The following is a 10,949-nucleotide window of genomic DNA, read 5'->3' on the forward strand; positions in this document are numbered from 1 at the left end:
ATCAGCCTTTTAGGAAAGAGTTTCAGATTTCATTATCCCTTATGTGAAGAAGTGTTTTCAAATTTCTCTAGCTTTGAAGAAACCATATAGAATAAATGTGGGCACGATTTTCAAATGTTAGATGCCTAATATAAAACCTGTTAACTCAGTAAGCCACCAATTCATGTGAGGTGGATTATCGAGAATAACAACTAAGGAAAAACAGTTACAGGGTTCAATCATGCTCATCCTATAATGTTCACTTGTCTATGATGTGGGAACTGACTGAAGGAAACGGAAATTAAATACCAACTCAAATACAATACCATGTTCCCATATGACAGATACAGGCCTGTAATTTATGGGGTGCCACGAAATTGACATTAATAATGTTTATCTATTGTAAACAAAAAGGCTCTGCAATACATCCCACTCAAATAAATTATTAATATTTTCATGAGAAATTGGGGTTTTAGTCACCACTACTTTTAATAATCATTTGATGCAGGAAGCTTTGGAGAAATATCACCAACAGTACCTTTTCAAGATCCTCCAAAACTGGTGGCAAGACAACAGTCCAACAGTGGCATCATCTCCCAAGAGAATATGCTCAGTATCAAGGCATTAATCACTCAAAACTAGGTCCACTGGGTGATGCATGCCATTCAGGTGCCTTACATCAGACTCCCAAAACAACTACTCCACTTCAAACTTGGTCATGGTAGATGCTCCCAGGATACCAAAGTGCATCAGAAATGTCCTCAAAACGTCCCTGAAGCAGTCAAACATTCCTGCCAACTTATGAGAGGCCTTACTTGTGAACAACCAAAATAGAATGGCTCATTCAAAAAGGCAGTTAACACATCGACAGTCTTTACTGGAAACACACAAAGGTGATGCTGACGCATTGGAGAGGAGTGCACAAACCTCCAAACAACCCAATGATGAAATCCTCAAGAACCACTTGCTTTGCAAGTTTCATAGTCTGCAGATCACCCTCTGGGTGATCAGCCATTTCAAAATTCATTAAATGGGATTGAAAAGAGACTACCCTGAGGAACGGCTCAAGTAGAATCAACTGCTAATAATGATTTTGGTGTCCCTGCCATGTAACTGTGAGGTTCTGTATGAATATAATGGTCAAGGGTTTGGTTGCATTAATCAGAAATGTGAGACTGTAGTTATATTCATGCCAGATTAACGTGCTCTCCCTTGCACTTTTTGCCCAAGCTTCAAATGTTAGCTGCCTGTGATCGGCAAGCACTTTTTAATGGCACTTTGCGTACTGATTGAGTGGATAACGAATTGAATATCCAGAAGAATGGTAAGTGCAATTTTCCGAAGTATTCTTCTTCCTGACACTCAAGTGTGATCTGCCTTCCTATATTTGTATTTCCAGAGGGCAAATCACTTATTGTTGAATGCAACATTTGTTGTTACATTGCAAATACATGTTATTACACATTCAACAGATGTTCCAACCAGAGGCACTTTAAAATTCCAAAACACTAGTTAGAAACAGGATTCCAGAACTCTAATTTTGAACAGGATCATGCTAAAGCATTCATGGATGGAGATGTGTTGAATATAAACTTGTACGTTGATCATGAAACATTCAGCAATACATGCTCTGCTTACTAGTAACTTTATGCTGGACTCAAAGAGGTAGTCTGATCTGGATGATCAACACAGAGGCAAAGTGGTATATACACTGAGGATTTATTTTTTGTGTCAAAACCTAAACAGTTCTTCAATTTACTTAAATAAAACCAAAGTTCAAACTAATGTTCTAATAAAAGCAAATTAATGCAGGTTCTGGAAATCTGAAATGAAAACAGTGCTCGAGAAGCTCAGCAGGTCTGGCAGCATCTGTGGAGAGAGAAACAAAGTTAATGTTTCAGGTCTGAAATGACTCTTCAGAACTGAAGTTCTCTCTCTTCAAATGCTGCCAGGCCTATTGAGTTTCTCCAACACTTTGCCTTTTCACTTCAAACAAATGCCTGAACTGTCTGGTCTCAAAACCATTTCCAGGATCAAAACTGACCTCATACAATCACAGGAACTAGATTCATCTGGATTAAAATCAGATAGATTTTCCTTTGAACCTACTCCTATATTCACAGACTATGGGTGCTTTTTCAAAACAGGCATGTGAAAAACACAACTGTCACCTTACTACATGATGGCCAACTGAAATTAAAAGATTTTGAAGGCAAAAAACAAACTTTCACGCAATAATATGCACACAAAATTTTTAGTGATCAAAAAGACTGGGGGAGATGGACCAGGTAGAAGATTTCTGGACAATTTTTGAAACACAAGACTCTTGCATCAACTTTGTACACTTAATTAATGGACATTGCTGCTCAAACTTTCGATTATTTCAGACGAGAGGGTGCTCTGGGCAACCGAGTTCTGATCACTTTCCAAATGGACGGTGGATTCAACAGGTTAATATAACAATCTGATATCATTGTGTAATATTAAAAATAACATTACAAATAGGCATTATCTTACAATGCATAGGAGTAAATTAAATAAATTAATTGCAGGAAGGTGTTACACTAGAAGTTGTCAAAATCAGAAATACATTATGGTTTACATTTGCCATTGTAGACTGCAGATCCATTTAAATTCACCATCGAAGGTTGGGAGGAGGGGGTTTCCTGCTCATCCTTGTGCGATTACAAAGACCAAACAAAGGGAACATTTCCTCTTTGCTTTGCATTTACATGCATGAGCAACTGAACTTAAAAATTAGTCAACTATTTTTCAAACTGAAATGAGCAACTGCCATGATTAGATACACTCTGAATAAGAAGACATTTTGCTTTGCATTAATTTCCTCACCAGTTATCTTACCACTCTATGCCTTAATGTTTCCGTAGCTCACTTTTATAGATTTGGACCAATGTGAAAGCAATTTAAAAATGTAACTCAATATTACATACAAGTTCCATTCCTGTTGATTAACAATTTCAATTCTAGTGAAACAAAAACCAATTGGTTAGCATGATCTCTGTGTTCACATACATTAAGAAACCCTTTTAATGCATGCCATAACTCTCCGGACACCAAATTATGTCAACATTGTTTATCCTTACACTTCAGCTAGTTACTGTACACTCAGAAAGAGACTCTGCCTATCAATTTATTTAAATACCTAATTGTGTCAACATTAAACATCACTTTGGTTTTTAAACATCACTTACTACATTGCAAAGCAGAGAACAAGAAAGATAATTGTGAATATTAGAAACAGTAGAATACATAATAATAAACTGTTGTAGTCAAATTAAAATACAGAACAGTTAAATGCACATCTGTTCTACTTCAAATTTCTAGCTCAAAAAAACCAAAGCTGCACTGTTTTACTATTCATAGGTATGACGTAGACACACTGCAATGCAGCAGGAAGCTTCTGTGATTAGCCCTGTTCTGGCTTTGATGTGGTAACACTGTCACTTTCTACACAACTTGCAGCCACTTCCCATGTGGCTAATTCAGAAACTTGATGCAGCTAGTGAATTAGTCAATAAATGTAACACTGCTTGTTTTCTTCAATTGTAAAAGTAAAACTAACCTGCATACAAGGTGGCATCAAAGCTAATCAGTTCCACTTAACATTAAAATGAATAAAACTGCCTCAGTTTGTGTTGCTACATTCCAAAGATGCTGCAACAGTGAGTGAATGGACCATAAATCTTCAATGCCTGGCAACAACACCTAAGGCATCTGATATTTTTCACCAAACATTTGAAGTTGCATCTTCAACAAATACCCATAGTTTTAGGAATTCATTGACAAATATAATATTAAGTTAGATAACATTAGTTCGAAGTGTGTGATGGAAGAATCCAAAACAAAAGAAAAACAAAGAGAAAAACATCCAGCAATACACTATATACAGAATAAGCTGCATTACAGAGACACAAGTTCCTCAGGATCAATGATATTAATCAACCAATATTTTTAAACGACAAATGAAGTGAGATGAGATACTACAGTCAGAGCATCAAAATGTGAGATCTAACTTTGATTTGCAATTCACAGTAGCAATGATGATAGAAAGCCATAGAAATTGCAATTAGCAAGGTTTTCTTTTCACTGGATTTTCAGGACTGCCAAAGATTAGTTGAACTGTGTATGTGAAGCAGACCGTATCCTTGATGCAATAAACTACTGGGGAAAATGAGCAAATAATAATGTAAAAGGAGAGACGAAAGTCACACAGTCAAGGTAGTACCCACCACCATATTGCTGACTGAGATAGCAAAGAAAAACTGAGCTCTCAAGGAAAACTGAGTACTTTGAGCAGCACCCGAGCATTAACAAAAGCAAGCTCACTGATGAGCGAGCAAATGGAGTATGAGAGTCGACGTTTTGGGCCTAGACCTTTCATCAGGACTGGAGAGGGGTAGGGAGCTGGGAAATAAACAGACGGAAGAGGGGTGGGGCTGGGGTAAGGTAGGTGTGGTGGCAGTAGGTGGATGCAGGTAGGGGTAGTGGGGATTGGTCAGTAGGAAGGGTGGGGCAGATAGGTGGAGAAGGAGAGAAGGAGATAGACAGGTAGTGTCAGGTCAAGGAGGCGGGGATGAGAAGAAGGGTTGGACATGGGATGAGGAGATTTTAAAACTGGTGAATTCTATGTTTAGGCGATCAGGCAGTAGACTCCTGAGGTGGAATATGACATGTTGTTCCTCCAGTTTGCATGTGGCGTCATTTGGTACTGGAGGCAGCCCAGGATGGACTTGTCATCCAGGCAGTGGTCGTTAAAATGGTTAGCAACCAGAAGGTGTTGTTGATTATGGTGTACGGAGCACAGGTTCCAATCTGTCACAGAGTCTATGATTGGACTCACTGATGCAGAGGAGGCATATCAGGAGCAACGGATACAGTAGACCAGGTTGGAGGATGTACAGATGTACCCCTGTCGGATATGGGGTTTGGATGGAGATGAGAGGGGTGGTGTAGGGGCAGGTGTAGCACCTCCTGCGGTTGCAGGGAAAGGTGCCAAGTGCGGTGGGGTTGGCACGGACTTTGGAGCGGATGAGGGAGTCGCAGAGTGAGTAGTCCCTACAAAAGGCAGATGGGGAGGGGAGGGAAATATCTCTTTGGTGGTGGGGTCGGATTGTAAATGACGGAAATGGCAGAGTATGATGCGCTGGATGCGGAAGTTGGTGGGGTGGTATGTGAGAACCACGGGGACTCTGTCAATATTTTTGTTAGGGGGAGGGGGTTTGAGGGCAGAAGTGCAGGAAATGCAAGAGATGTGGTTGAGGGCATTTTTCATCAACGGAGGGGGGAGGCTGTGGTCCTTGAAGTAGGAGGGCATCTGGGATGTCCGGGACTGGAATGCTCCATCTTGGGAGTAGATGCATTGGAGGCGGAGGAATTGGGAGTAAGGGATTGCATTCTTGCAGGAGGCTGGGTGAGAGGAGGTATAGTTAAAGGTAGCCATGGAAGTTGGTGGGTTTGAAATAGTTGTTGGTGCTAAGACTGTTACTGGATATGGAGACAGGGAGGTCCAGGAAGGGGTGGGAGGTATGGGAGATGGCCCAGGTGAATTGGAGGTTGGGGTGAAAGGTGTTAGTAAAGTTGAAGAACTGATCAAACTCCTCACAGGTGCACAAGGCGGTGCCAACACAGTCATCAATGCAGCGGAGGAACAGTGAAGGGATGGTGCCGGTGTATCAGCAGAAGAGGGATTGTTCCACGTATGCTACGAAGAGGCAAGCAGAGCTCAGACCCATATGCGTGCCCATAGCCACCCCTTTGGTTCGTAGGAAGTGGTAAGAGTGGAAGGAAGAGTTGTGGAGGGTAAGGCCAAGTTCCGTTAAGAGAATGAGGGTGTCGATGGAGGGGGACTGGTTAGGTCTTTTTGGCCATCTGCATGGGGGTTACAAGTGTACATTGGTCCATAGTGAAGATGAGGTTTTGGGGGCCAGAGAATTGGAAGTCCTGGAGGAGGTGAAGGGCGTGGGTAGTGTCCCAAACGTAAGTGGGGAGTTCCTGGACCAGGGGAGAAAAGACAGAGTCAAGGGTACGTGGAGATGAGTTCAGTGAGACAGGAGCAGGCAGAAACAATGGGTCAACTGGGGCAGTCAGGTTTGTGGCTTTTAGAAGAAGAACGAACTGGGGGCGGTGTGTGGCTGGAGAAACGATGAGCTTGGAGACTGTGGGCAGGAAGTATAATAGGTCATAGAATAGATTGCAACACAGCCATTCAGTCCATTGTGTCCATGTCAGTTCTTATTAAGTGTAAATCAAGTAGTCAGTGATTGGATAGTTAAACTACACATTTAAGTCAGTTGGACGAATGTGGACTTATTACGGAAAGCTAGCATGGATTTGTAAAGATAGCAAGAACTGCAGATGCTGGAGTTAGAGACAACACAGCATGGAAGTGGAGGAACAGAGCATGGAACTGGAGGAACACAGCAGGCCAGGCAGCAGCAGAGGAGCAGGAAAGGTGACGTTTCGGGTCAGGACCCTTCTTCAGAAATGGGGAGGGGAACAGGAGTTGGGAAATAAATAGAGAGGAGGCTTGTGACTGGGAAAGATAGGTAGGATGGTGATAGGTGAGTGCAGGTAGGGAGTGGTGGGGATTGGTCAGTGGGATGGGTGGGGTAGATGGGTGGGAGAGAAGATGGTCAAGTTGTGTCAGGTCAAGGAGGTGGGGATGGAGAGGGAGACATGGACATGGGATGAGGCCGGGGGTGAGGATATTTTAAAACTGGTGAATTCCATGTTAAGGCCATCGGGCTGTAGGGTCCTGAAGCGGAATAGGAGGGGTTACTCCTCCAGTTTCTGAATGGTGTCACTGTGAAGCTGGAAGAGGCCCAGGATGGACATGTCACCTAGGGAGTTAAAATGGTTGGCGACCGGAAGGTGTTGTCGTTTGTCATGTACAGAGCGCAGATGCTCTACAAAACAGTCTCTGAGTCTATATTTAGTCCCACCGATGAAGAAGAGGCCACACTGGGAGCAGCGGGTACAGTAGACTAAGTTGACGGATGTGTGAGTGAACCCCTGTCTGATATGGAAGGTTTGTGTTGTGCCTTGAATGGAGGTGAGGGGGGAGGTGTAGGGGCAGGTGTAGCACTTCCTGCGGTGCCAGGAGTGGTGGGGTTAATGGGGATTGTGGAGCGGACGAATGAGTCACAGACAGAGCGATCCCCAGGAAAAGGCAGATAGGGGTGGGGAGGCAAATATATCTGGTTGTTGGGTCGGATTGTGAGTGGTGGAAGTGGTGGAGAATGATGCGTTGGATGTGGAAGTTGGTGGGATGACGTGTGAAGTTTGAAAGAGGGCAGTATGGTGGCACTGGTGCCACACAGTGCCAGGGACTCGGGTTTGATTCCACCCTCAGGTGACTGCCTGTATGGAGTTTGCACATGCTCCCATGTCTGCGTTGGTTTCCTCCAGGTGCTCCAGATTCCTTCCACATTCCAAAGATGTGCAAATTAGATGGATTCGCCATGCTAAATTGCCCATAGTGTCCAGAGATATGCAGACTAGGTGGATTAGCCATGGGAAATGCAGGGTTACAGGTAAGGGTTGGACGGATGGGTTTGGAAGGGATGCTCTTCAGAGGGTCAGTGTGGCTGAATGGCTGCATGGATGCACACTGTAGGAATTCTGTGATGCCATGCACTGTCCTATATCTGGCAACAGCATAACAAACTGTACTATCACAATCCAAAGCCTCCAGTACAAGCTGAGATATTGACAGAAATCAGTGATATTGATCAGGACTACCAAGTAAAGGTGACCTTACAGAGACTATGGCACATCATGACCACCAAGCAAAGATGATCTTACGTTGCTCATATTGCTCATCTTTTAAAAAAATAACAGGAGGATTACTGCATTGGTCTTTAATTTCTAACCAGCTGAACTCATTTCAGTCTCATTAGGTCATTACCCTTCAATGATTTTCTATCGATCGTAAGGTCAGAACTGTTAATGTTTGCTCATGATTGCACTATGTTCAATGTTATTCAGGCTTTAGATACTGAAAGAGTCCACATGTCCAAACGCAAGACATGAAAGATATGTAAGCTTAAGCTGACAAGTGGCAAGTAACAATACAAACATAAATGCTGTGCAATGACCATCTCCAACAAACTTTTGTCACTGAATCCTCAATTAGCAACATCCTGGAGGTTATCATGGACCAGAAATTGAACTGTACGAGCATGTAAATATTATGGCTACAACAGCAAGTCTGACGCTAAATAAGTAACTAGAATATAAAATACCTACAGTGTGGAAAGAGGTCATTTGGCCCATCAAGTCTGCACCGACTCTCCAAAGAGCAGCCCACCGAGACCCAACTCCCCCATCCTATTCCCATATTTACCATGGCTAACCCACCTAGCCTGCACCCTGGATATTATGGGGCAATTTACATGGCTCTCTCATCTCATGATTCTCCAAAGCTTATCTACATCTACAAAGAATAAGTGTGGAATGTGGTACTCTCCACATTATTATTTAAATGCTACTTTGTTTGGCCTGATACTACTGGAAGGCATCTCCATCGTGTGACATATCACCAATAACAGTCAAGACTTAGCTTTGCAAAAGACAAGGCCATCTTTATTTGTTGCTTTACACTGGAGCCCAAGTGTCCTTTTTTTGATGCATATATTAAATGTCTGGGTGGTATTTTTTGAATAAAAACCTTGGTGATTAGAGTGCTCTTACAACAAAATAACACACAAGATTATTTGCAGAGTAACACATTAAAATAAACAATATTGGTGGCAGTACAGTATCTAAAGAAACAGCACCTCGAGACTGTTTGAAGTACCATGAGAAAACCTTTAACATTGGAGATGTTTATTTGCCAACACACATTAATTCAATTTCTCTGTATTTTGGGGCAGTATTTTCTCACTGTTTAAAATGTGAAAAATGTCAATTTGACCGTGAACTAAAAAACCAAAAGATGACAAATGCTTGATAAGTACTTCAAAAATGACGAACAGATGCTCTCACATGTCCTTCAGAGTCTTAACAACTAATTCTTGTTTCCTAAAACAGTTATTTTTCTGCTTAATAAGTGAAGGTCATTAAGGACATCAGGCAATATCCAACCTTATTTAATGTTGCTTTTCAATATTAGACAAGTCTGTGAATTACATAAAGAACAGGACTAAACCTCAGTTTTTATGCAAGTTGTTAAGACAATTGTGAATCATAGCTTGATAACAGATCTATAATACTTTATCACAGGTACAAAGCCTTTTCGAAAGGATTTTATCCATAAAAAAATTGCATATTTGTGTGGCTGTTAATGATAAATAATGTAGTTTTTCTAAAGTTCCAGTTGGCCTTAAACTGTCCACTCTTTAAGCTTTACCCCAACAAATTAATTCAGGGTTCAATCAATTCCTAACTAGAGTACAAATTTGAAGTTTCAGCAATCTTATGTAAACTCAACTTTTGTTCAAGAATCAAGAAAAAAAATCTTCATTTTCCAGAAGACCTCACAATGATCACAAGCTGATATTTGACAAAATGTACAAAGGTCACACCTTTACTGTTTGAGGGTGGCAATAATGCAACAAGCAAGCAATTAAAACTTCAACTAGGACTTTTCCACACTTGACTACAAGACGACTGAATTAGCTATGTTAATATACAGTAAAACAAACAAGAACAGACCAGTAAGTCTAGCATGCCCTCAAACATAACAGTACCTACAAAGGACTTTTAAGGCAAATATCAACCCAGTGGCCCACCACCAAACAGTTCCTTGATCACCCCATCACTCACTATGAGAGGAAAATGACTAGACACAGTACTCAAATCTCGGTCTAAACAAGGACATAACCTGCATTGTGATTTTGCTTTGGGTTGGGACTGTCCTAGCTATACAGTATAATATTCTATTTGAGTTTTATTATAGAATCACAATATTGGTTGTAAACCTTAAGATTCAGGTATTTTTAGGTAAAGTCACTGAAGTCCTACTGGACCATAGCGCTGCTCTCCCATTACACAGCGACAACTGGTGGTGGTTTAACCTGAGGGTCACAATACCCCACACGAGGGGAGAGGTTGAGAAGGACAGTTCTCCACGGTAACCTCAACCGGTGAAGGAATTAAACCCCTGCTGTAGGCATCACTCTGAATCACAAACTAGCTGTCCAGCTAACAGACCACCAATTGCATTTACATTTAATACGTTTTGAAGGATCTGGGAAATGAATTTATTTCAAGTTTTGTGGAGGTATTTGTTTAGAAGGGGTATTGAAAATTCGTTGTGGCCATTGGAGTATTTTAAACAAGGCTTCTTGTAAAATCACACAACTGGTGATATTTTGCTTTAGATCCCAGCTGAAGCTCTTGTTAAAGTGACTGGCTTAGAAAGACAGTTGTTTCATCTCATTCAGTTGGAGGGAAATTAACTAAGAACAAGCTTTTTTTACCTTTATTCATTAACGGGAAAAGGACTTCGCTAGCAAGGCAGCATGTATTGCCCATCCCTAACTGCACAGAGGGCAGTTCAGAGTCAACCACATTGCTGTGGGTCTGGGCTCACATGTAGGAAGTTTCCTTCCCTAAAGGACATTAGTGAACCAATTGATCTTTTTCCACCAACAACTGATAATAGTAATCATTAGATTCATTACTCCAGATATTTTATTGATGGGATTCGAACCTGGGTCCCAGAATATTACCTGGGTCTCTGGATTAACAGTCCAGCAATAATACTGCTAGGCCATCACCTCCCTCTGTAAAGCACTCAGTTTACCTCCATAACAGTTCAGGGTGAAATGTATTTGTTGTAAAAGTGACTGCAAAAAACATCTGAAGATTGTATTGTGAGCAGCAACTGTGCGTCATTTTGCTTTCTTGAATAAAATGTTTCTTTATTTTTATTTTGGATTGTTATTTTTAAGAAAGCCAATCTCAAGAGGCAACTGAGAGGGAGAAAGAGAGGGGGGGGGGGGGGG

The 10,949-nt window shown here is 41.5% G+C and overlaps 1 protein-coding gene across 4 annotated transcripts in view; it reads right to left on the reverse strand.

Moving 5' to 3' along the window:
- LOC109927803 (MTSS I-BAR domain containing 1) overlaps window positions 1-10,949 on the reverse strand; it is a 184,080-nt gene that overhangs the window by 66,243 nt on the left and 106,888 nt on the right. The gene's annotated exons all lie outside the window — the stretch shown is intronic.

This window comes from Rhincodon typus, chromosome 4 (genome assembly GCF_021869965.1).
Source record: "Rhincodon typus isolate 14 chromosome 4, sRhiTyp1.1, whole genome shotgun sequence".
In the NCBI taxonomy this organism is placed as follows: domain Eukaryota; kingdom Metazoa; phylum Chordata; class Chondrichthyes; order Orectolobiformes; family Rhincodontidae; genus Rhincodon; species Rhincodon typus.